This window comes from Rhinopithecus bieti, unplaced genomic scaffold (assembly GCF_001698545.2).
Source record: "Rhinopithecus bieti isolate Rb0 unplaced genomic scaffold, ASM169854v2 scaffold_2723, whole genome shotgun sequence".
Lineage (NCBI taxonomy): Eukaryota > Metazoa > Chordata > Mammalia > Primates > Cercopithecidae > Rhinopithecus > Rhinopithecus bieti.
Window position 1 is genome coordinate 1,896,917 of NW_016804119.1, and position 26,527 is coordinate 1,923,443.

A 26,527-nucleotide genomic window follows, 5' to 3' on the forward strand; every position below is an offset into this window, starting at 1 on the left:
AAGGAAAACTGAAGTTTTTGCTTTGTTTTTTTTTTGAGAAGGAGTCTCACTCTGTTGCCAGGCTGGAGTGCAGTGGTGCGATCTTAACTCACTGCAATCTCAACCTCCAGGGTTCAAGTGATTCTCCTGCCTCAGCCTCCCAAATAGCTGGGATTACAGGCAGGCACCACCATGCACAGCTAATTTTTGTATTTTTAGTAGAGATGGGGTTTCACCATGTTGGCCAGGATGGTCTCAATCTCTTGACTTCGTGATCTGTCCGCCTCAGCCTCCCAAAGTACTGGGATTAGAGGCATGAGCCACCGTGCCCGGCTGCAATATTTTTTTTTATTGCTTTGTGCTGTGTTTCATGATTTCTACAATGACCATGTATTTCTTTTGCAACTAAGAAAAAACTGCAATTAACTCCTCTTTTGAGATGTTATTCTGATTATGATTATCTTCTGACGCGTTGGAACTCAGAAGGTATCAAGAAGAGGGATAAAGTAACTAATAGATACTTTTCCCCTGGGTGGACTCTGGAGCCCAGGAACAGCCACTGGGAAAAGTCTGCCCATGTGCCCTGGGAAAGGTCTCACTTGATTCCATAAAGTGAGAAATAAAAGTGATAATGCATTTGTTAATAAAAACACCTGCCACACACAATCCATGCTGTCGCTCCTTCCTCTGCCAGCCTCTGAAACACACCAATTCCAGCAGTGGTATTCTCCAGACTCCCCATCAGACACAGTTGGAATTGTCTCAGGAAAGACCATGAACTTACAATCAAAGGGAAATATATTCTGCCTGAAGAATGCCTTATCAGGGCTCACTAGATGCAACTGACTGTCCCTACTCTCCTAAGTTCTAGCTCCCTTTGAATTATAGTTCTTGGTTTTTGGAGCTTATTTCTTTCTCTATTACAGTGGTTTTCAAATGAAAAAAATGTATCCTCTTGAAGTGTCGCAAAAATCCTTTCTAGAAATATATGTACGTAGATAATTTTAGGGAAATTAAATTCCAGAATCTCAGTTTCCCGGAGTCTTTCCTAAATGTGTCTGATAATGCATTTGTGGTTAATAGGTCATGCCTGTATACTCACCTGTCCACTTAAAAGCTTCCTTCTCTTACCTTCAAGCAGAAAGACGTAACTTTCACCCATGGCAAATCTATTATGTATAACTCCCATCCAGGGCTATGAACACCACTGAAGTTCCTGCCCCAGAAAGGACCAATTTGATATAGGGGCTAAAAGTAAGCCTTCTATAATCAAGACATTATAAATCCATGGTAGGTGGTTGGCTGTTTTGGGTGCGTAATTCAGAGGTTCAAAACGGAAATAACATTGCTCTAACTAAACTCTATCTGTTCCCATCACATAATTGATAGGCAATGTTTCCCACCATTTATATGATATGAACTAAAACAAGGAATGGAATCGACATTGAACCCTTGGCAAAAATCATATTCATTCCTAGGTAAATAAACTAATTGGAAATAAAGAACCATCCATCCCATTAAGAAATATATTTCTAATACACATTTACTTCTATATTTAATAATTCTTTTTTGAAATGTTCAATACATTTGTGTTGTTTTGATCAAATTTGTTCTAAAAATCATTGTAATGATAAATCAATCTAGAATATTTAAAAAATTACCTATGTCTTTACGGTCATAGGATTTTAAAATTTATTTACACATATTTTATTAAAAGGATTATGACAGCATGATCAATAAAAGATTTTTAAGCATAAAAATATATAACATTAGGATAAAATTAGGATAATAGAAATGTAAGAAAAAAGATGTAGAAGTTTTGGGTATCAAAAAAGACCTTGTTCGTGTATTTTTTAAAAAAATGAATGACAGGCCGTGCACAGTGGCTCATGCCTGTAATCCCAGCACTTTGGGAGGCTGAGGTGGACGGATCACGAGGTCAGGAGATCGAGACCATCCCGGCTAACACAGTGAAACCCTGTCTCTACTAAAATACAAAAGTTAGCCGGGCGTGGTGGCAGGTGCCTGTAGTCCCAGCTACTCAGGAGGCTGAGGCAGAATGGCGTGAACCTGGGAGACAAAGCTTGCAGTGAGCTGAGATCGCGCCACTGCACTCCAGCCTGGGCGACAGACCCAGACTCAGTCTCAAAAAAAAGAATGACATCAAATATTTACACCAAAATAGTATTTAGATTTCACTAGATACATTTCAAAAGTGACAAGTTTTATTTTTAAATGTAAATATTTATAAAATGCCAGAAATTAAATCCTCTGCTATTGAACTATTTAAACTTCTGATAAAAAAATTTAAGGCCGGGCGCGGTGGCTCAAGCCTGTAATCCCAGCACTTTGGGAGGCCGAGACGGGCGGATCACGAGGTCAGGAGATTGAGACCATCCTGGCTAACACGGTGAAACCCCGTCTCTACTAAAAGCTACAAAAAAACTAGCCGGGCGAGGTGGCGGGCGCCTGTAGTCCCAGCTACCCGGGAGGCTGAGGCAGGAGAATGGCATGAACCCGGGAGGTGGAGCTTGCAGTGAGCTGAGATCCGGCCACAGCACTCCAGCCTGGGTGACAGAGCGAGACTTCGTCTCAAAAAAGAAAAAAAAAAAAAATTTAAATGTCAAATTTTAGATAAACATGTGGAGGTATAAAGAATTTCAAAATTCTGTGTGTGTGTGTGTGTGTGTAGCAAATGAACGACAAAAAATGAAACCCACTGTCTAATGCGTCTCATAACTATACTTTTTCCTCCATGGGACCCAAGCATTTACTTTATTGGGTTTAAGGGGGCTAATGAAAATATTTGATTTAGTTCTCTCAAGAGATCTGGCCACATTCCAGCTGCACCCACAAGCCAGGTGTATCAGCTGGGTCTGTGGAGCAAGTGATCAAGAACACATGACCAGGAATGAGCACAGGTCAGCCCTGAGGAAGAGGGTCATGTCTGATATTGGGCTGTTCCCTGATGGGTGGAGTCAATTTGACTCACAGAAGGCAAAGAAAACTAAACTTTCTTCCTGTGACTTACAGCTACAGTCAGGTCATTTATGCTATCATTTCCAAGAATGGAAGAAATCTTATGGAAAAAAATGTCCATGCAGATGGAATTCTTCTCCTTTGTACACATTTGACTTACCCCTTTTTAATGCCTTTTACTTGAGTCCATTAGAAAAAAAATCCACAACTGAGTACACTATGCTTTTGAAAAGTTGTATATGTACACCCATTCTCAAATGATGAAAATGACTTGGAAATAAATGATGTTGATGTAGAAAAATTACAGGAACAGGCATACTGCTTTTCTTCCTTTCTCCTGACTCTGACCAAGGGCAGCTCCAGGGATAGAAAGTTATCCATTCGATGAAATTAGAAAGACACGGGTTATAGAAAGGATCAGGTCCTGCCACTTACCAACTCTGATAGGATAAACATCCTATGAGAGTCTCAGTTTCCTTATCTTTAAGGTGGACTTTTAAACAGACACCTTGCCTACTGCTTCACAAGACTGCTGTGAGTAGCAAATACGAATGTGAGTCTGAAAGAATGTTATATGCCATTAGTGATTCATCACTTTGAGTATTAAAAGCTTTTCAGTGCCATCACTGTTAGAAGAAATCTGGTATTCTCCATCCCCCTCTCGGTCCTGATGCTGCCTTTCTTTCCCTATAAAGCAGCCCATTCCAGGGGGAGGGATGGGTAAGAGAGTTGCCACTGATTTCATTTAGAGTAAAAATTTATTATAGGAAGGATGCACATTTCAACAAAAGCTTAGGGCTTGCAGCCCTGGTTTCACTCTAATGAAAGAAACCACCACAACTCTGGAAATAGTTCTACGCTTAAACAACTGTGTTTGGCTTGGTGGAAATACACCAAGATGAAAGATGTCCACTTTGATTCATCCTTATGATACAGGAAAGAAAAACTGGCTAATAGACTGTCTATTTACACCTATAAGGTCAAGACTGATCTTTAATTTTAATTCAGAGGGATGGTCTTACTGAAGCTGTTAACAACAGTGAGAAATCGAAACACTTGATTTGTCTTGCCTGTTTAGACCTCACAAATCTTGAACTACAATCCACAGAACCAAGGTCACTTAACACTTACTTAAACTGATTTCTGTAAGTAATGTCAAAGCTCTCTCCCGAGGTAAAATATTATTAGTCCTGACACGATTAACCTGGGCAATTGGCACATAAAAAGGATTCTAATCCATTAATTTGCTAATTGGTGTTCATTACTTTGGACATGGGCTTTGACATGTCAGCCTAGCATTCATCTGTAGGAAATACAGACCCCAACAGGGTATGCAACTGTGCAGATCTGGCTGCAGCTTGGAAAAAAAATGAGTCTTAAAATTCTCTGAACATGAAAATGAAAAACGCAACTAATAAACAGTTGTGTTGCCTTTTCATCTTTGCCCCCAACTGTACTGCTTCATTTTTAACATATGTTTAACTGCTATTTTTTATTAAACTCATATTTAGGCAGGGAGGAACAAGCTTACCACATATGCTTTGGGTTATATACTATTCCTTGTCAGATGGTGAGTTAAAAAGAAAGACACTGGAAGAGTAGAATTAAATGTAAATCTGGCTTATGAAAATCCCTAGCTTTTGAGAGGAAAAACTTCTAGTTGAGAGAATTTGGGACAGGCAATTTTTCAGGGCACCCTGGGACTTGAATCTAATACTATCATACAGAGGTTCTGTTTCAGGTAGAGTCATCTTGAGTCCCGTCTGAGATGTCCCTGAAGTGCTAAAATAATCTCTTTAAGAATCCATATCTCTGTAATCCCAGCACTTTGGGAGGCCAAGACGGGCGGATCACGAGGCCAGGAGATCGAGACCATCCTGGCTAACACGGTGAAACCCCGTCTCTACTAAAAAATACAAAAAACTAGCCGGGCGAGGTGGCGGGCACCTGTAGTCCCAGCTACTCGGGAGGCTGAGGCAGGAGAATGGCGTAAACCCGGGAGGCGGAGCTTGCAGTGAGCTGAGATCTGGCCACTGCACTCCAGCCTGGGCGACAGAGCAGGACTCCGTCTCAAAAAAAAAAAAAAAAAAAAATCCATATCTAAGACGGTCCATATCCTAGACCCTATTCTTGGCTTATAAAGTTCTAGTGAAAATTAGTGACCTTGGTCATATTAGGACTTAGTCGCAAGTACTCTCTATCAAAGAAACAAAGAGCTGAAAGATCACCTGGTCTGGTCAATTGCATGAAATGCACAGGCATGCAATCCAAACATCCCAAGGGTGTGCAGCTTCCATTCACCAGAACTGACCAGGAAGGGAAGTGTTCACTAGAAGATTATAGAAAACATGATTTTGATGTGCCCTCTCTTCAATATTTACTGTGAGCCTTTGTGCCTCAGTTTTCCTACTTCTGAAATGGAAATAAAAACATCACCTAAGTCATATTACGACTTAGTTGCAAGGGGGTGCTGTGTAATGCCCAGTGGACGATAAAAACATTTCATGACTTTAGAACCTGGAGATGAGGACTGTTGGCTGGGAGTACTCAAATAAATTTACTCCCTCAGGTTCTTCCTTCCTATTTCTACTTACATCAATGAGCCTGGTTCCTTTGGACATGGGCTTCGACATGTCAGCATAGCATGTAAAACATTCAAGCACAGCATGTAAAACATGTGCTAGAAGATGATTAAGTATGCAGTAAATTTAGCCAATACTATCAACACTCTCCCAATGTTCTGCTGTTATTCCGAAACTCTTAGACTCCATGCATATATATTGATTAAGCCAAGCACATTGCAACTACATCATGTCACCTAAACATCGTGTAAGGCTTGTATGATTATTACTTCATGATATAAAAAGATTCTGATGAAGTCAAGAGAGGAGGCAAAGGTCATTTAGGCAAAGGCAGAGGTAGGAACTGAACCCATATCTTCTGATTCCAAATCCAGCTTTCCTCCCACCCACCTCATTCAACTGCACACACTTCTGGCTTCTTGTCCATTCCTTCCTATCTCCATTTTGTGTTTCTTTCCTTTTCCTCCACCATCTGTATCTTCTGCATTCTCTTCCTTGATCCATTCTCTCATGAGATCCATTATCTCATCACTCAATCTGTTTCTCTTCTATAGAACTGTTATTAAAGTTCCTGAATTCTAAGAGAATTTTCTTAGAAGGATAGAAATGTGGGAAGGAAGTCTAACAATGATATCCTAAAACTAATGATGTTAAGACTAATAAAATGACAAAAGTTTTGCTTTTGTTGTTTGATCTTAAATGTATAAATCTTACTTTAAGTATCTGTGAGAATCGTGGCTTAAAAAAACAAACAAACAACAAACCCTGTAATCTAAAGAGGAAACATAGTGCGGTTTCCATTTTCTCAAGGGACATATTGGGAAAATACTCTCACTGAAAGTGTATCTGCAAAAGCTTTCCTAGGCATTAAAAAAAAAAAAGGAACATAAAAAGTATTAGCTATTTGACACTCATAAAGCAGACTGAATTACTCTAGGCATTGCTGGGTACCTGGCATTTACTGCAGTCACTTGAGCTATTTTGATCTATGAGGGTTTAGCCCTCAAGCAGGTTAGGTTTAACGAAACTTGCTACCAAGTGCCTACTTAAGAATTCTTTCAGCAAACAAGAAGAAATATTCTTCACTTAGAGTTCATGCCACCAAGCCTCAAGCTTCACTAGGAATGAGGCATTCATTTCCAAAAGAGCTTGCCCTCTGTTTTCTCCACAGCGTCCCTCAATTTACATCTCTATTAAAGAAACAAGGAGCTGAGAGATCACCTGGTCTGGCCAATTGCATGAAATGCACAGGCATGCAATCCAAACATTCCAGGGGTGTGCAGCTTCCATTCACCAGAACTGATCAGGAAGGGGAGTATTCACTAGCAGATTACAGAAAACATGATTTTGATGTGCCCTCTCTTCAATATTTACTGTGAGCCTTTATGCCTCAGTTTTCCTACCTCTGAAACGGAAATGAAAACATCACTTATCTCATAAAATTGTTTGGGGGATTAAATGAATTAATTCAAGCATAGCATGTAAAACATGCGCTAGAAGATGATATTAAGTATGCAGTAAATTCAGCTAATACTATCAACGCTCTCCCAATTTGTTCCTATAGGGCACCCAAATTGGTACAGTAATCTTTGCTGACAACCTTCCTCCCCATCACAAGTCTCACAAACACACACTAACTTGTTCCTCTTGCCTTATTCTCTCTCAATCCTACCCTTTGCTAGTTAAAATTAAGTTCTACCAAGATAACTGGACAGATGAATTTGTAAGCCATCTAATGTATTCTCTCTCCCAGGGAAAGGCATACTATAATTCAAACAAAATTCATGTCTCAGAAAGATTCTTAAGCAATCACTTTAATAACAGACATTGGAGGCTAGCACATAAATGTTTTTTGATAAAATATCCTTTCTCAAGTGCCTGGCAAACACTGTTTCACTAAACCAGGTTATCACTTTTTTTTTTTGAGACAGGGTCCCATTCTGTCACCGAGGCTAGAGTACAGTGGTGTGATCTCAGCTTACTGCAGCCCAGACCTCCAGGGCTCAAGTAATCCTTCTACCTCAGCCTCCTGAGTATCTGGGATTACAGGCACACACCACCACACTTGTCTAATTTTTGTAATTTTTGTAGAGACGGGGCTTCACCATGTTGCCCAGGCTGGTCTTGAACTCCTCAGCTCAAGTGATCCGCCTGCCTTGGCATCCCAAAGTGCTGGGATTATAGGCGACAGCCACTGCACTCCCAGCCTCAGCTAACTTCTTGATTCGTCTGCTCCCAATTTTAATTACGATCACAGGTAAACAGTATCATGGGATGACAAACTTCCCTGAAATCTTTCTGGGTACATGCCTTCAATTTAGTTCGTGGAGCACCAAACTACAACCAGAGAAAGTGAACTGAGTTGCAGACACATTGTTTATGCATTCAGTTGCATGGGATAAGTCACTTTACTTGTCTGAGCCTCAATTTTCTCATCTGAATAATGGAAACAATAATATGTATTCACATTACCACAGCTTGAGAACCAAATCCAGCTTGTCACCTCTTTTTGTAAACAGAGTTGTATTGGATCATAGTCATGCCCATTTGTTTATGAATGGCCTCTGGCTGCTTTTGTTGCGGAGTTGTGATGTCACGGACCATAAAGCCAAACAAATTTAACTATCTAGCCCTTTACAGAAAAGTCTGCCAACTCCTGCTCCAGAAGACTGCTGTGAGAAACCAGTAAGATAACTGACATGGAAATACTCCTGCTCCAGAAGACTGCTGTGAGAAACCAGTAAGATAACTGACATGGAAATGCCTTGTTAACTGCAAATATTGATGTAAAATGTGAATCTTTATTACTGCCTTTTAGATGTCTACAGAATTAGTGTCCCTCGCCCTTGTAGCTGCATTCTTCCTAGCTAAGCAATCCCAAACACCTTGAGCCTGTTACCTATTAGGCCAATTAAAAAAATTTCTCTTGTTGCCTTGTTGCTGGGTGGGGTATTTTTGGACTTGCTCCAGTTTCTCCTATTCATTTTTCTTTTACATTTTAAATAATGTGTAGTATACTGGAAAGGTTATTATCTGGTTCTCAAGTAAAGCCTCAGTTAATATAGCCAAGAACTAGGTTGGCTTTTTTTTTTTTTTTTTTGAGACGGAGTCACACTCTGATGCCCAGGCTGGAGTGCAGTGGCGTGATCTCAGCTCACTGTAAGCTCCGCCTCCCGGGTTCACGCCATTCTCCTGCCTCAGACTCCCGAGTAGCTGGGACTACAGGTGTCCGCCACCACGCCCAGCTAATTTTTTGTATTTTTAATAGATACAGGGTTTCACCGTGTTAGCCAGGATGGTCTTGATCTCCTGACCTCAGGTGATCCGCCCGCCTCGGTCTCCCAAAGTGCTGGGATTACAGGCGTGAGCCACCGCACCCAGCCAGGTTGGCTTTTTAAATAACAGCTCTGTAATGAAGTACTCTTGGTCAAGTAGATACAGCAGGATCTAAAACCAGTTAAATCACTAACTGTGAACATTTGGGCAGATTATTTAACCTCTCCTGGCCTCAGCTTCCACATCTATAAAATGAGAACACAAATTACATAGAGCTTTGAGAGTTACTGTTGAAATTATAACAGTGTATTTGTAAGCAAGCTGACTTATGCAAAATGCCTGGCACATAGTAGGTCCTTAGATAAGGCTGCAGATGTGGCTTCCTCATGTCATTGACAGAGAGACACTTTTCCATCACAGTCATGCCCAGATGATTTTAAAACTGTGAGTCCATTTATTGGGCATAAGTATCCTACCTTACATTTGTCCCTATTGAACTTCAACTTGCTTTTGATTTATTGAGGTCACTTTGACTTCTATTCCTGTCTTCTAAGGAGTTAGAATTTATGCTCTTCTGAATTTGTATTCTGTGAACCTCATTTCCAAAGGATGAAAGAACAAGAGAAAATACAGGTTAACTAGGGTCATAAGGCTAGCCGTCTAAAGCAAAATTAAGTGTAGATTTGGCACAATTATTCAAAACCCAATATGACAAAATGTTTTGGCTGTAACTGTCTAAGCCTTAAGAAAAGAAATACATTTTCCTATCAATTTTTCACTTCACACTGCGAACACAGACCAAGCCAAAGGGGTAGAAAGACAAATGGGTGGTCAAAATTAACAGCATGCTTAGGGAACAAGGAATAGGGAACCTGTGACTTTCCTCCCCGGCAAGCTCTCCCTGATTTTCAAATGCTTCTGTCTTACCAAGGTTTATTTTGAGAGTGTTTTTAATCTGAGATATTTTATCGGCTAAAACCTTATTTATCCTGCTCCATTTTCTGTATTTTCCTCCAGCATCTTCGATTCTCAGCATTTACAGCAAGCACCGGATCTCTCCTATAGCCCGAAGCTTGTTACGCTACCGCAAAATAAGATATAAGCACCTCATTAACTACCATCATCAAGAGAATTAGTGTGCCTATCAATAAATATTAAAGTTGCACATTCTGTCTCTAAAGAATGAACTTGCCATGCACAGGTACTGGATGCCTTCCCACCTGAGACAGATCTCAATCACAGAAGACAAGGAAAACCCTGGCAGCAGATTCTATTTTAATCCAAGGATTTGGGGAGGGACTTTCCTGCCAACTAAGGATTAGTTTTTTTCCTTAGAGCCTTGTGACTTTGAAAACCAGCTAAAAATGCGTATCAAAATGTAAAATGCCTAAATCAGCATTGTGGGAATCATTTAAAATGTACTGACAAAGCTGCTCTTATAAGTTGAGATATTAATTCAACATTTTTAAGTAAAAAAAAATTAGTTACATTGAAATACACAAAATGTTTGGAAGAAAGGCTTTTGCTCAACTGCAATTTCTAATTTTCTAATAACACAATAATTATACTAGTTCATATTTACTGAAGTTATTATGTACAACACACTGTATTGAGAAGTGTAGGTGCTCATCTGTTCACCACCACAATGCTATGAAGTCTGTGCTATTATTATTTTATTCACCAAAAATGTGGGACTTAAAGAGACTGAGTAACTTGCTATAGATCACAGATCTGTTTTTAAAATCAACTGCATACATGGGGGAAAGAATACCAAACAATTCTAAGAATATGCTCCAAATGATACAAAATTATATACCTGTAAAAGAGTTTATTGCAGTCTTAGGTTGCATTAATTGAAGAAGATGGTCCAGGAAAAAGGAGGTAATGACCTTGCCCAAATCCTTGGACCTCAGAATTCCTCCAGGGGTCTGTTTTCAGTATGATGAACACAGTTTACGTGGAATATGGATAAACCAGGGGGAACGTGGCCAAGACGACAGGAGGGCTTGAGTTATGATATCGGAGAGATGACTGCAGGAACTAGCAGTAGTAGCCTGGAAACAGAAGAGTATCAGGCTTTGTGAGAGACTGTAGATGGTCTAAAAACAAGAACATTAGCTGAACTCCAGTTTCCCCTTTTTCTCTTATTAGTACCACAATGTAGAGTAAGTTATTTAACCTCTCTATATCTCGGTCTTCTCATCTCTAAGATGGTGCTAATAATGGCACCCTACTTCATACAGTTGTTGAGGGAATTTAGATGAGATAATACAAATAAATTACTGTCCATTGCACCTGACATTCAAGAAGCTCCCAGCAAATGCTAGCCACTAATATTATGGTTGCTGTCATCATTGCTTCTGTGGTTCTTAAAACAGAAGGGTGATTTCCAAAATCACTGCAGAAAACTGGTGTCCCAGGATAAACAGGTGGCATGCCAACAAAGACTTCATGGTTCCAAAGGTTTGGGAAATACCAACTTACAGAAAGTTAAGCAAGATTTTTACTCTGCGCATGTGGCTCTCCAAGAAGAGGTAAAAGTATGTAACAATTCCCAGCTGTGTTTGGTTAGGATCATTTTTAAAGAACACTCCTTGGAAGGAGTGTGTTCTATGAGCTTTGGGTCCCAAGACCACAGAAGAGTCTATATCGTCATAAGCTCTGCCCATCATCATCTGATGTTGATGAAGCACACCCCAGAGAACCTGGCCAGAGGTTTCGGGACCCATAAGGAGTAAAGAATAGCTGAATGTGGTGAAATGGGGAGGCAGGCCACTGGGCAATTAGAAATGTGAAAATGTGCCTGGTTGGACACAGGGTATGAGGCAAGCAGCAGCTCATTTGAGAAAATTGGTGGAGCAGTCCCCCTGGTAAAAGCTTACTTTTAAAGCAAAATGGCCCAGATAAACCTGAGATTCATTAAATGAGGCCTGGAAATAAGGTTGCCCCATATAGACTCAGCCACAGATATATGAATGAATAAAGAAATGAATGAATATTTTTATTTCAAAGTTATCCCTTCCTATAAAACATATCATAAAAATCACACCATTATTATTACCACTGATTACCATTATTGTTAAAATTATCAACAACATCCAAAAGAGTATCACCTGAGTCTTTATGTTTCAAGTTCAGTGTATCACATAAATCAGGCTCTTTTGATTCCTATGTTTTTATTTGTTGGCTTAACCTCCAGGGCTCCATTGGAATAAGTAACACTACACAAAAACAAGTTCCAAATGTGAGAGATTCGACAGAATCCAGGACAGGCTTTGTGTGGACATGGATTTTCACATGCGTATTCAAAATATTTGCTGTCAACGGTACTTGGTGAAAGTGATTGTTACATACAGCATGGCTAACTTTTTTATGTAAATGAAATGCAAATGTATGCAATGTTATCTTTAATGCAGATGTAGCAGAAAGTATTAAGATATGCTGAGAGCCTAATTAGGTCCTACATCAAAAACTATATATAAACTTGACTCCAATGTCTCAAGAACACAAATTGAGTCTAGAAATCCCAGTTTGCAAGCTTAAAAAAAAGATGTACATATATATTTTAAATCACACTTCTTTTTCTTCTCCTTTCTCTAAGTCTGAACACTTGAAAGGATGATCTTAGACAGATATTTCAGCGTGGGGGAGGGGGTGTGGAGTGAGTGGGAAATGAACAAATTTCTTTCTAACAAAACCAGGAAGCAAGAAAAGAAAATCAGCCACAAGCCCCCCAAAAGGCAAAACAAAGCTGTCTTGTGCTTTCCATCTTCATATTAAAAATGATGACATGCCAGAAAGCATATTTTTGCATTTATTTCCATTTCTAACCTTCCTGGAGACAAACACATGTGCATTCCTTCCTAATCGCTGTTACAGTAAAACCTTATGAACTCCAGTTCCACCAGTTCTCCATGTTGATCCTTCTGACAGGGGTGAGTGCAAGTTTACCTTTATTTAAGGAGTGAAAGGGTTGACAAAACAAATAAATACCATAAAAAGCATTGCAGCATGCCTGCTCAACCTACATGATATAAGCTCTTCTTAAGCACTTAGCAGCATTGTTCATATAGAAAACTATGCAACTGTCTTTTCTATTTATTACAATAGATTCTTCAAAAGAACTCTCTTGTGTGACACTTTGTCAGCCCCTTATATTTTACTATGCATAGTAGAAAAGTGGGAAAACTGAACATCTTCGTAATTGTTCATAATCCAGGCTCCTTACTAATCCTGAGGAGTCTTGCCTTCTGATTCCTCAGCAAAGTGTAGTAGGCTTAGAGTGGCAAGTACCTGGGGCCTCTCCTGGCTGTAGCTGTGACTTGCTCTGTGTCCTTGGACAACTCAGTGGCTTCTTTCCTGCTAGTTTTACGGGGCTTTTCTTTCCCCATTAACATTCTAAAATTGCTTTGGGAATCAAAATAGAAAAAAAAGGATGCAGAAGCAATCAGAAAAGTATGGAAAGTACTTTATAAATGTAAGGTGTCACTGGTCTCTAAATTGTAAGGGCGTGTGGGAGCGTATGTGTCTGTGTAGTGTGTAGTGTAGTGAAATACTCCACATGCACATGCATATATATATTTGGATTAATAAATATTTACATGTGTATATACATCTGCATGCACGTATACACTGAGCATGCATGTATATACTGTACTGAGCTCATATAAAACATGTGCATAGGTACTCATGGATAAGTACAGATGTATATATGAATATACTGACCTCGGAGTAATCATACATATAACACATATGAGTATATATGTATATGATGATATACTCATATATACACACATATATTGACACATACCAGAGACACACATCCTCAAAAATGGTGAGGATGTATATATCTATCTCTGCCAATGCACACATTAAATGTGCACGTACCTGAGCTAATTAACCTGTGCACCTTGCCATAGAGAATACCTGAAACGGCCCAAGACAAAATCTAGACCTATGTATCCAGGCTGAAGGGCTTAAAGCAAACAGAGCTTATCCAGCTCTATTCCCCTCTGAGTTTTCTTCCATCTTATCTAATACACCCTCTGAAAAGAAGGATCTTTTTTAGTTCTGCTAAGATCCCCAAATGCTCTTAACATCTCCAAAGCTCTCTAATACAAAAGGACCCAGTTGCTGCAAGGCACAAGAATTGCACTGGCTTCACAGCACCACAGAACATGCCCAGCGGAATACATTACACACCGCTCCACGCAGCTCCTCTGAAATTGATATTGCTGGCATCACTCGCCCCAAATTTCCAACATTGTCATGATAACCCCATTTGTTCTCAGGCGCTGCTTCCCACATTTTAAAGTAACAGAATTTTCCCCATGTCTGTCCTTCATCATGCCCTTTCTTTAAAGAAAAAAAAAAAAGTCTTCCCCTGGGTTCTTCCTCCATTTTGTGTAGTAATTCCTGCTGTTGTCAGTCGATTATCAAGTATATAGAAAACATTATTTCCTGCTAATATACAATCTGTGCAATTTTAACCAGGCTTGCACCCCAAGCTGAGGACAATGGAAGGTTTTGTCTTCGCGCTAAATAGTTTGGTTCAGAGGATAATCGTTAGAGATGCTCAGAAGATGTGGGGTTGTTCTAGGCTGGAAAAGTTAGTGAAGTGGGGGAAACCCATTCTGTCCCACTCTGACCTTTTCCAGCACTCCCGTCAAAAGAGGAAACCATTCAGCTACTTCGAGTCTCTCACCTCTGTACTTATCCATGGGTACCATACTTTCATGCACCTTGCTTCTCCTCTGCCCCACTCTCCTAATGACCATCTACCCTCCTGATGGGGTTCCTGGTGGTAGCCTGACCACCTCTCCAATGGCTGGTCACTGACGGGGCCTGCCTGCCCCCAGAATTCACCTCCAAAGCACAGCATGCTCCTGGTTCCTTTGCCACTTCTCAAAAAGTTTCTGATTTCTGTTCTGACACCAACTTCCTGTCCTCTGACCTCCTCTCTTCTCTCTCTATATCTTTCAACACCACCCTTCAGCATTAACCACTGAAGGAATCGCTAACCTCTCTCAGAGGCTCCAGATTCACATGTGCAAGTGTCTGCTGGACATCACTGAGCGGTGACAACGTGCTAACAGCCCTTGCTCTCGGTGCCTCCTCAGCCTCCGCGTCCACTCTGGCGGTGCTTGAGGAGCCCTTCAGCCTGCCACTGTACCGTGCGAGCCCCTCTCTGGGCTGGCTGAGGCCGGAGCCGGCTCCCTCTGCTTGCTGGGAGGTGTGAAGGTAGAGGCACGGGCAGGAACCAGGGCAGCGCCTGACGCTCATGGGCCCACCAGAGCTCAGGCGGGCGCGGGTTAGGAGGGCCCTGCACTTGGAGCCGCCTTGGGCTCTGCGCGCCGTGCATTCTGAGCCGCTGGCTGGCCCTGCCAGCCCAGGGCAGTGAGGGGCTTAGCACCCGGGCCAGCAGCTGCGGAGGGTGGGCTGGGTTCCCCAGTACTGCTGGCCCACTGGGGCTGCACTCGAATTTTCGCCGGGCCTCAGCAGCCTCCCGGCAGGGCAGGGCTCACAACCTGAAGCCCATCATGCCCGAGCCTGCTGCAGTGCATTCCTGCTGGGCCAGAGCCTCCTTAACAGGCGCCACCCCCTACTCAGCAGCGCCTGGCCCCTTAGACCACCTAAAGGCTAAGGAGTGCAGGCAGGTGGTGTGGGACTGACAGGCAGCTCCACGGGCGGCCCTGGTGCAGGATCCACTAGGTGAAGCCAGCTGGGCTTCTGAGTCCGGTGGGGACTTGGAGAACTTTTGTCTAGCCAGAGGATTGTATATGCACCAATCAGCACTCTGTGTCTAGCTCAGGGTTTGTGGATGCACCCACCAGCACTCTATATCTAGCTAATCTTGTGGGGACTTAGAGAACCTTCATGTCTAGCTAAAGGATTGTAAATACACCAATCAGCACCCTGTGTCTAGCTCAAGGTTGGTAAACACACCAATCAGTGCTCTGTGTCTAGTTAATCTGGTGAGGACTTGGAGAACTTTTATGTCTAGCTAGAGGATTGTAAACGTACCAATCAGCACCTTGTCCAAATGGACCAATCAGCTCTCTGTAAAATGGACCAATCAGCAGGATGTGGGTGGGGTCAGATAAGGGAATACAAGCAGGCTGCCAGAGCCAGCAGTGGCAACCCACTTGGTTCCCCTTCCACACTGTGGAAGCTTTGTTCTTTAGCTCTTTACAATAAATCTTGGGTCCACGCCGCCTTCATGAGCTGTAACACTCACCACGAAGGTCTGCAGCTTCACTCCTGAAGTCGGTGAGACCACGAACCCACCGCAGGAAGAAACTCTGGACACGTCTGAACATCAGAAGGAATAAACTCCGGACACACCATCTTTAAAAACTGTAACACTCACCGTGAGGGTCCGCGGCTTCATTCTTGAAGTCAGTGAGACCAAGAACCCACCAATTCCGAACACATCACCACAGAATGTCCCTTTGTTAAGTATCAATGAAACCAGCTCTGAATGCTGCATCTTCCTTCCAAATCCTAACAGGGCTGCCACTGTCCGAATTTTGCAAGTTTGAAATGCTTCATATATGTCTTTCTGTTCCCCTCTCTTTAGGACTCCACATTAAGTCAGCATCTCAGTATCACCTCCACATAGCTTCCCACCTCTGTCACTTACATTCCATCCTCTCTCCTACTCCTCAAGTTCAGACCATCCCACCTGCAGACCAGGATGAAAGCTCTCTCTTTGCCCCAGAAGTAGCTAGCATCTTACCATGGAAAGCATGTACACACTGGGGAAAGAAGAGCCAGGATTCTAGTTCGGAATTGCTGCTTCTTCACAGATAGACTTTGGGCAGTGACTCAATACTTTTCAGGCCCAATATTCCCATCTCTAAAATGTGAATGAGGCTCTTTTCTTATTGCTTATTGAAGATAATAATGTCTGGCTATTGTTACAACCATCAAGGCCTCCCTCCTCCAATCCAGATGCTTCCAAAACCTTCACCCTCAGAGAGACTGACCAAGGAATATCAACAAAAGGCCCTCACATCTTTATTTTGAAAAGTTTCCCAGGCAGTCTTGGTGCACAATTAGATTTTGTAGTCTCTGCTGTAATCCATCATTGAACTTGAAGCTGGAATTCCCTTCCGAAAGCATAACTCAAATCACATTATTCCCAAACTGAGAAACCTTCAAGGGCTCTGTATAATTTCCTGAGGACATTTTAGGCCCCTCATCTATCTTTTCTCCTTCCCAAATGGTAACAGACCCTTGTGCTAAATTAGGCTATTTCTTGCTGCCTCTCAGTTATGACGAATTCAGTTGTATCAAAAACTCAACTGACAGTGGCCTAAACAACTAAGCATTCATTTATTTCCACATAACATGAATTCTGGGGGCAGATGGCTTTGTGCTTTGCTTCACTGGTTGTACAAGGTCAGGGATCCAGGCCACAGTTGGTAATTCTCTTGGTCCTCCCCTCAAGGTGGGGAGATGACAGTAGCAGCTGCGGCAAGCACCAAGTCCACACCTGTGCTCCAACGCTGGGGACAGGAGAGGCCTGCACAGAGAGGTCCTCCTCAATGCCCCTTCTCTAATCTATTGGTCATAACTGGGTCACATGGCTACAAGGGAGGCTGGAAAAGTGACTGCGATGTTTCAGCCTCTATAGTGGGAGACTAGAAAGGGAGAGGCTCTGTGAATGACTATGAGTAAGCAATTATTAGAAACCCCTAAATACACCCTATCACTGCCTAAACTTAGAATTGTCCTTCTTTTCCAAACCTGTGTCTATTTAAATAATTATAGCTAACATTCAGTAAGTGTTTGCTATAGGCCAGGCAGTGCTTCGAATGCTTTATGGGTATTAGTTCTTAATATTTACAATAAATCTGAGGCAAGAGGATTATTCTAGCAATTGTACAAGTGAGGACACTGAGGTTCAAACACAGGCAACCTGACCCTGGATCTCACACTCCTAGCCACAGCACAACACTGCCTCTCAAGGAACAGCTTAAGTATAACCTTCTCCATGAAGGGGATCTTGCATGCAATCCCCCTACCGGATGCACAATTTTCTTCCTTAAAATCCTCTGATGTACTTCTCCTATGGGGAGGACCATGATATAATCCAAAGAAGGGCATGTCTGAGATGCACGGAAGCACTATTAATAATTACAACAGGAAAACATACTGCCCTACGCAAACCAGGATGTATGAACATGCTACCTGTGGTTCTAGCCTTCGGGAGAGTGCTTGTGTACACATCACATTTCTTCTTACTGGTGCACTGGGATTTTGAGGGCAGGCTCTACACATGAATGGTATATCACCTGGTGGGCTTCATATGGTGCTCTGCTCAGAGTAAGTGCCCTTGGTCAATTACCTATATGCTGACCGGAGGGAGCCTTGAAAGGGTGATAGGATGTCCTTACACAAGGGACTACAGGGTGGCATCTGTAGAGAGTGGAAAAGGTGAAGGCTTTAAACCAGATTGCCTGTATTCAAATGCTAGGTCAACCAGTTGCAGCCTCTATGATTTCGGACATTTTGCTTCACTACTATGGTGACTGAGTTCTCCTATCTGTAAAATCATGACAACAAAATAAATTTCCCTACAGCATGTTTGGGACCACTGAGTGAGCTAATGCATGTAAAATGCTTGACACAGAAAGACTCCAAATTTAGGCAGCTATTAATTAGTTAATTAATACAAACACGTTCGTTAATTTGTGGGAAAAAAATGTATATGAGTAGAAAGGGGCATGGCAATTGTGTCACATGCTAAGCTATTACAGGAAGATAAGTTTGGATTGTGTGTGTGACTGTTGGGCTTGACCTGATAGGCACCATCTTTCTCCGAATGCTTTTAAGAACAGAGCTGAAAGTTCAGAGTGCTATCTTTGTTTTCATGCCAGTATTTTCAATGGTGCACACACAGACACACATCCTGCTGATGCAAAATCTGCTACAGACTGGGATGGGGTCATATTCAGAGCCCTGCCATGATAAATAAGACTCCTTTCTGTACTTTTGTGCTTTCTTATCTCAAAACTGGGTAAAAATGTGACCCCTTAGATACCTCGTGGCAAAGATTGTACAGATTTAAGTAAAATGGTTCACTGAGAATTAACTGGTTAATTCTATTCTAAACCAGGTTTGTGGTTTTGCTGTCTGGAGGTAGAAGAAAATGGTATGTTGAACATAAATGCAGGTTTGCATCTTGTCTTTGGCTCCTTAGGTGAGAGATGCAGGGAGGCAGCAGTATCCCTAGTGGTAACCAATGTTTAAGAACTGACAGGCCAGGCATGGTGGCCAAGCCAACAAGGTGAAACCCCATCTCTACTAAAAATACAAAAAATATTAGCCGGGCATGGTGGCAGGCACCTGTAATCCCAGCTACTTGGGAGGCTGAGGCAGGAGAATTGCTTGAACCTGGGAGGTGGAGGTTGCAGTGAGCTGAGATCATGGCACTGCACTCCAACCTGGGCAACAGATTGTGACTCTGTTTCAAAAAAAAAAAAAAAAAAAGAACTGACAAAACTTGTATTAGTCTGTTTTCACACTCCTGATAAAGACATACCTGAGACTGGGGAAAAAAAAAAAAAAAGAGAGAGAGAGGTTTAATTGGACTTACAGTTCCACATGGCTGGGAGGCCTCAGAATCATGGCAGGAGGCGAAAGGCACTTCTTACGCAGTGGGAGTAAGAGAAAAATGAGGAAGATGCCAAAGCAGAAACCTCTGATAAACCCATCAGATCTCATGAGACTTATTCTCTACCATGACAATGGTATGGGGGAACCACCCTCATGATTCCAATTATCTCCTACTGGGTCCCTCCCACAACATGTGAGAATTATGGGAGTATAATTCCAGATGAGATTTGGGTGGGGACACAGAGCCAAACTATATCACTCAGCTTTTGCAGGGATATGGAAAGGCAGGACAATCTCAGGATCAGTTAGAAACCTTTAAGACAGCAAACCTGTTGCTGGTGTTCCTGCAGTGTTCCAGGTAAGAGCTTTGGATATTTTTGTCTAAGCATATTTCGGTTTCCTCTCATGTGAGTGGACACTGAAACAAACAAATGAACTAGCTATGAAAGATGCACCTTTATTCATTGTAATCTCAACACCAACTTCTTCCTTTTCATTATTTCACATGGGAGACACCTTATCACACTGTCTTCATCAGCAGATAACTCCCACTAACTCAAGAATAAACAGAAGTATCCAATTTGTATACACTGATATATAAAAACCATAGTATTTTCCTACTTACTTTGATCAACCCCAATTTGGAATGTCCAGTTACTGCCCTGGGGACCCATTAAGAGTCTATGGAAACAAAAAATGCATGAATGAGTGTTGGGAGTTGATTACAAGTCCAACCCTCTATAAGGGTCACGGCATACTTCTGTTTATTTAATATGCACAACTCCAAGAGAGAGAGGTAGTAATCCCGTCTGTTGGGTTTCTCCACAAAACCCACCCTAAGGACACCAGCATAACAGGGGAACAAGTCACACTGGGATAGAAATCAGTTGGTATTTAAACAAATTATACAAGTAGCATTCATCCTAGGAAAAAGCAGAACGTTCTTGGATCTCTTTCTTTTGAGACAGAATCTTGCAGTGTTGCCAAGGGCCCATGCTGGAGTGCAGTGGTTCAATCATAGCTCAGTGAGGCTTTGACCTCCTGTGCTCAGGTGATCCTCTCACCTCGGTCTCCCAAGTAGCTGGGACTACAGGTGCAACCTACCATGTTTTTTTTGTTTGTTTGTTTGTTTGTTTGTTTTGTTTTGTTTTGTTTTGTTGAGATGGAGTCTCCCTCTGTTACCCAGGTTGAAGGGGGCAGTGGCATGATCTCGGTTCATTGCAAGCTTCACCTCCCAGGTTCAAGTGATTCTCCTGCCTCATCCTCCCGAGTAGCTGGGACCACAGGCACGCACTACCATACCCAGCTACTTTTTGTAATTTTTGTGGAGATGGGGTTTCACCATGTTGGCCAGGCTGGTCCTGAACTCCTGACATCACACGACCTGCCCACCTCAGCCTTCAAAGTGCTGGGATTACAGGCACGAGTCACTGCACCGGCCCCGGTTACTTTTTTATATTTTTTTGTAGAGATGGGAGTCTCCCAATGTTGCCCAGGCTGGTCTTGAACTCTTGAGCTCAAGCAATCTGTCTGCCTCAGCCTCCCAAAGCTCTGGGATTAAAGGTGTGAGCCACCACACCCAACTGGAAATTTGTTAGATCTCTTTCCGCACTTGATGTTAGCCAACAGACCAATACACAATTTTATATCTTCCAGCTTACTTTTTGTTTGTTTTGCTTTGGTTTTTGTATTTCACGGTTGGGAGCAAGGCAAAAGTGCCCCAAGGTTTTTGGTGTTTAAGATCTCTGAAGTTTTAGGCCCAGATCACACTTCTAATGAATCAAGCAGCCAGGATGCAAACCCATGCCTCAGTGACCCAAAGCCCTTTCATGTATAAAATGATGAGCCCGGGTCAAGCTCCAGGATGCCCTGGAAAGTTCCAGCTATTCTTATGGCATAGCACTGTACACTGGGACATGACTTAATTTCTCCACAGGCTTCTCAAATCCTAAGACGATTCTCTGTCCACACCTGAGGCTGGGTATCACAAAGCCTTGTGAAAACACCTCTCCTGAGAGAACTTTCAGCCCCCAGACATTGGCTCATTCCCTTCAAGGGCTGTGGTCCCAGGTCCCGGGCCCCAGCTGTGCTTCAGTGACATGATTCAGGAGAGCCTCCTCCAAAGCAGCAGGGCAAACCCTGTTCTTTTCTGGGAGCTGTTGTCCTTGAGTCATTACCTCACACTCTTAGAACTTTTTCCAGTTTCTAGAGATGAAAATGCAACTCAGACAGTCTTTGTGACCAAGGATAGAAGAGAATACAAGGGTGAACACAGGACACCTTGTGGACTGAGGACACAAGTTTGCAAAAGGTCCCTGGGCTGATGATTTTAATACAAAAGAGCCACCAGACATGGTTCTGAGTTTAAAAGTGGGAGAAATCTGGTCCAGTGGAAATCAAGATTATTAAGGTAAAGAATCAGTGCAAAAAAAATTAAATGATTAGATGAAGAAAAAAGTTTGGAAGGAAAAAATAATCCTCCTCACTAACTTTTACCAAATGAGCGTTGGCAACACGGGTTGGAGTTGCCTTTGTGCACATAATTTGCCATGCCTACATTCTTTCAGGGCCTACAGTAATGTTCCTAGCCATGTATTTGAATTAACCAGGCCCAGAGGATAAAACTTTCAAATTAAACACATTCCTAAAGGATTTCAGGCTCATTGTGTATGCACCAAGGAAACATAACATCCTAAAAATAATACATACACAGAGAGAAGCACATTTTCCATGAACATTAAAGTAGAATATGAATTATGACCCAGCTCATGGGAATAGACATCTGATTACATGCAAAATGGAGCTTTTGTAAATAACATCAGTCTTTGTGAGCTACCACAATTATTATCAACCATTTAATTTTATTCCCTAGCAACTCATCCATCATTGTTCAAACTGTCCACTTCTGCTTTTTTACCTTCTGATGCATGAGGCTCCAAATTTTATAAAGTTCACCGTTAAAGCTATGTAGATTACTAACCCAACAGCAAATGATTTCACAAGATTATTAGATTCACCAAAGCATATGCTACATTGTATATCTGCTATTTTGGGATGTATTTTGCTGGTGAATTGCTAGAAGCAGCAAAATTACAATGGTAGCCATTCTGTTCACTTTTTATACAAAGGAATCATGGAAATTGTGTTTAAACTTTTGGTATTTGGGTATTTAAGTGCAAAGTGACTCTCAAAAAAGTCAAGTATACTTTTTTCTGTCTCCCTGGCCTGCAATATTTGACACGATTCTATGAAATACCATCCATAATCCCAGTTGGTCTATGTCAGATATAATATGCCTGCCTCGTAAGTAGTAAAATAAGCCACTTTGTGCCTTCACCAATTCTATTTCTCAACAAAGCCAAGAGACGTGTTTATTAATAGAACTAAACTTTTCTTGATAGAAGTTTAAATAGGAATAGATGAAGGATGCTGCCAAATGCATCCTTCGCCTCTTCCTATTTTAAACTCAAAAACCAGACACAAGAAGTACCTGTGGTTAATGATCTTTTGTTCTGGGAGAAGTTGCTAGCTGGCACCTCTGAACAATGCCTTTAACACCTTATGGGAGACCTGACCTCATAAAATACGTTGTATTTTCTTTCCCTTGAAATTCCATTTCAGTCAGAGGTGAGGATTTTCATTGGCTTCCAGAAATCTTTGAGTTTTAACCGCATCAGGAGTAAGCTCAGAAAGCCTCCTGGCCTGCAACAAAATGTTGTTAAATTTCCCGATGCAGCTTCAACAGCATTTATCATTGTAAGTGAGCTGTATTTGGTTGAATTATAAAAGCCTGTTTGTTTATGTCTCTTCTAATGGAATATGAGCCCAGTGTGGGCGAGGGTCCATTACTATCATATTCATTTGTATGCGCCAGTAGTATTAGTTGAATTGGTATTCACTGAAATGAAGAGAGGACTACTTAGGTGGGAATGCAAGTTTACATTTCATGTAAACATTTTAACATTTTAGTACCCAATTTCTTTTCAGTCTTGGCCTGAAAACGTATTAACTGGGAGGGCAAGCCATAACTTTCTATTGGAGCCATGCATTTGCCCATTAACACAGAAGAAGTAGAAGAAATGAAAAGGCAGAGGTGGCTTATTTTGTTTTTAGCATCTACTTTGTGTCAGACATTGGCTTCGTGTTTTGTTTATTTTGTGTAATTTGATCCATAACTATACTACTGAGATTGACCGAACTATCCCCATCTTTAAAATTAGGAATCTGGGGCTCAGGGAAAGTAAATAACATGCTCAACTAATAAACGGTGGAATCCAGATCCATCCAGCTCCCAAGCTTGGGCCACGTCCTCTGCTCTTTTACAACAAATATGCTTTTACTCAGGCCTCATCTCTAACTTTCCTCTTTAATTTTCTTCTTTAAATCTTGCAATTAAAAGGAGATCCTATATATGCCAAAATGGATAGACAGTACCTAAAACTATGGTGGTTAACATGTGATTTGAAGTTAGAAAAACTATGGGATAAAGGCCAAATTACATTTTCTCTCAAAGTCTCAGTTACTTATCTGCAAAATGGTAACAGGCAATGTCTATCTCCCAAGGTGGCTAGGAGAAATAAATGATCTTACAAACCTAAAGCCCATCGCACTGTGAGTACCTAACCCACAGTAAGTGTTCCAGGAAGGGTAGCTACTGCCATTATGGCTAACCACTGCTCAAACAAAAATATTTCTACCATAAATTACTTCCTATACTTTAACAACAAAGAGAAAGTTTGCTTAAAAATGTATTTTTTTCCCCAAGCACTGACAAAAGCTTATCCTGGGAATCCCATTCCTCTTCATATCTGACAGTAACCCGGATCTTTACAGCTCTGTTACTGGCTCACGGTGTATTCACATCAGGGCGCTGCTCTGCTTTTGCCCATCATGGTCACTTCTACAGTTTTGCACCTTAATTCCAATAAATATATAAAATAAATGCTGAATTCTATTAAGAAATACAAATGGGTAAAGGCATGCTGGGGGCAAGAAGAGGAGTTGAGTGGTTTATGGAGGGCCCTTCCTATCTACAGCACAACAGAGGCCATGCCAAGGAAATTCATACAAACGTTCTAGATAAGTAGACTGCTACAAACAATCTGGTTTTAATAAACTAAATTAGGATTCACTCATTCAACAAATATCTAATGAGCTCCTACTATGTGCGGGGCCCTTTGTTAGGTGTTAGAATACCATAGTGAGTCAACGCAGATATGGTCCCTGACCCCTCTAGTTTACAGTCTGTTAGAAAAGACCAGCATTAAATTAGGCCAAGAATCAAGCAAACAAAAGTAGAATTGCAACCACGAAAAATGCGAGCAAGGTGAGAGGCACAGTGCAGTAAAACCCTATCTAGCAGGATCTGCCCTAGTCATGCAGGTCAGGAAAGTTCACCGAGGAAGTGATGCTGAATTCAATATTTAAAGGCTGGCCCCAATGTCTATCAACTGACGCATGGGCAAATAAAATATAGTCTGTCCATACAATGAAATATATTCCACCATAAAAAGAAATGAAGTACTGATTCATGCTAAAATGTGGAGGAACCTCAAAAACATGATGTTAAGGGAAAGCTGCCACAAACAAAAAGCCACAGTATTGTATGATTCCACTTACATAAAATGTCCAGAACAGGAGGGATGGTGCTGGTGAGGGTAGTGGTGGCTGAAGAGTGACTGCTAGTGTATGATGGGGAGTGAGTGCTTGAGGATACAGGTTTCTTTTTGGGGTGATGAATACATTCTGAAATAAGATAGTAGTGATGGTCTGAAGTAAGATAGTGGTGATGCTGCACACCTCTGTGAATATATTAAAAACACTGAATTATACACTCTCCATGGGTGAATTGTGAGGTCTGTGAATTAAAAAAAAAAAAAATCTAAACACCAACCCAAACCAGACAGTCTGTGAATTATATCCCAATAAAGCCCATGAATATATTGCAAGGCTAGGAAAATCACAAGTGAGGAGCAAAGCTCCTGTGGTTGGAGGATACATGATGAGCACCTTTGGAAAGAGAGAAAAAACGACCAGGGAGGATCAGGCCTGAGATGACGCTGAGGAGGGAGGCAGGAGCAAATCCACACAGGGCCCTGCCAGCCATGTTGATGTTCTGTTTATCCTAAATGCAATGGGTGGCATTGGAGGGCTTCAAGTAGGAAAGAGGTGGAGGGAAGAGGAAAGGACACAATGGAATTTTACATTGTGAAAAGATCATTCTGGCTAAAGTAAGGAGTACAGATGGGAAGGGGTTGGAAAGCTTATGTGTAGACCAGTTGAGAGGCTGCAAAAGTCCAAGGCAAAGGTGGAGGTAGCATGGATGGGCTGAAGTGAAGAGATGAGAAAGATGTGTAAGATGTTAAATCAACAGGACAGGGCGACAGACTGGATCTGAGGGTAAAGAAGAGGAAAGAATTCTTGTTTTCATGTTGTATAACAAGATGGGTAGTGGTGGCACCCATGGGAGACAGGACACTGTAAGACGACCAAGTTGTCAGAGGGAGAGAATGAGTCTGGTTTTGGACATGGAGATCAAAGCCTTTGGTATCCAAAAGGGGCCATGAGGAAGACAGTGGGTGCGATGATTCCAGAGCTCACTGGAGAGGCCTGGGCTTGAGATGGGGATCTGTGGCTCACCTAAAGAGAGACAAGTGGAGGCATAAGTATGCATGATCCTGCCCCAGTAAGAAGACAGGAAGGCTTGAGACTGAGCTCTGAGGACCCCTGACACTTCACAGCCTGAAATTGCATAATTGGAATCTCGTCATAAGACAAATCCAGTGATGGTCATTCCATGAAGTAACTGACCTAGGGTCGTCATCTGTGTCAAGGTCATGGAAGTCAAGGAAACACTGAGGAACTGTTCACATTAAAGGAAACTAAAGAGACGTGACAACTAGATGTAATAGGTGATTCTGAACTGGTACCTTTTGCTGTAAAGGACATGACTGAGACAATGGGTGAAATTTGAATGGGGTCAAAGGATTTGAAGGTTATAATGTATCCATGCTAATTTGCTGATTTGGATGGTTGTATTACATATATGCAGGAGAATATCCTTGTATACAGGGATTACTTACTAAAGT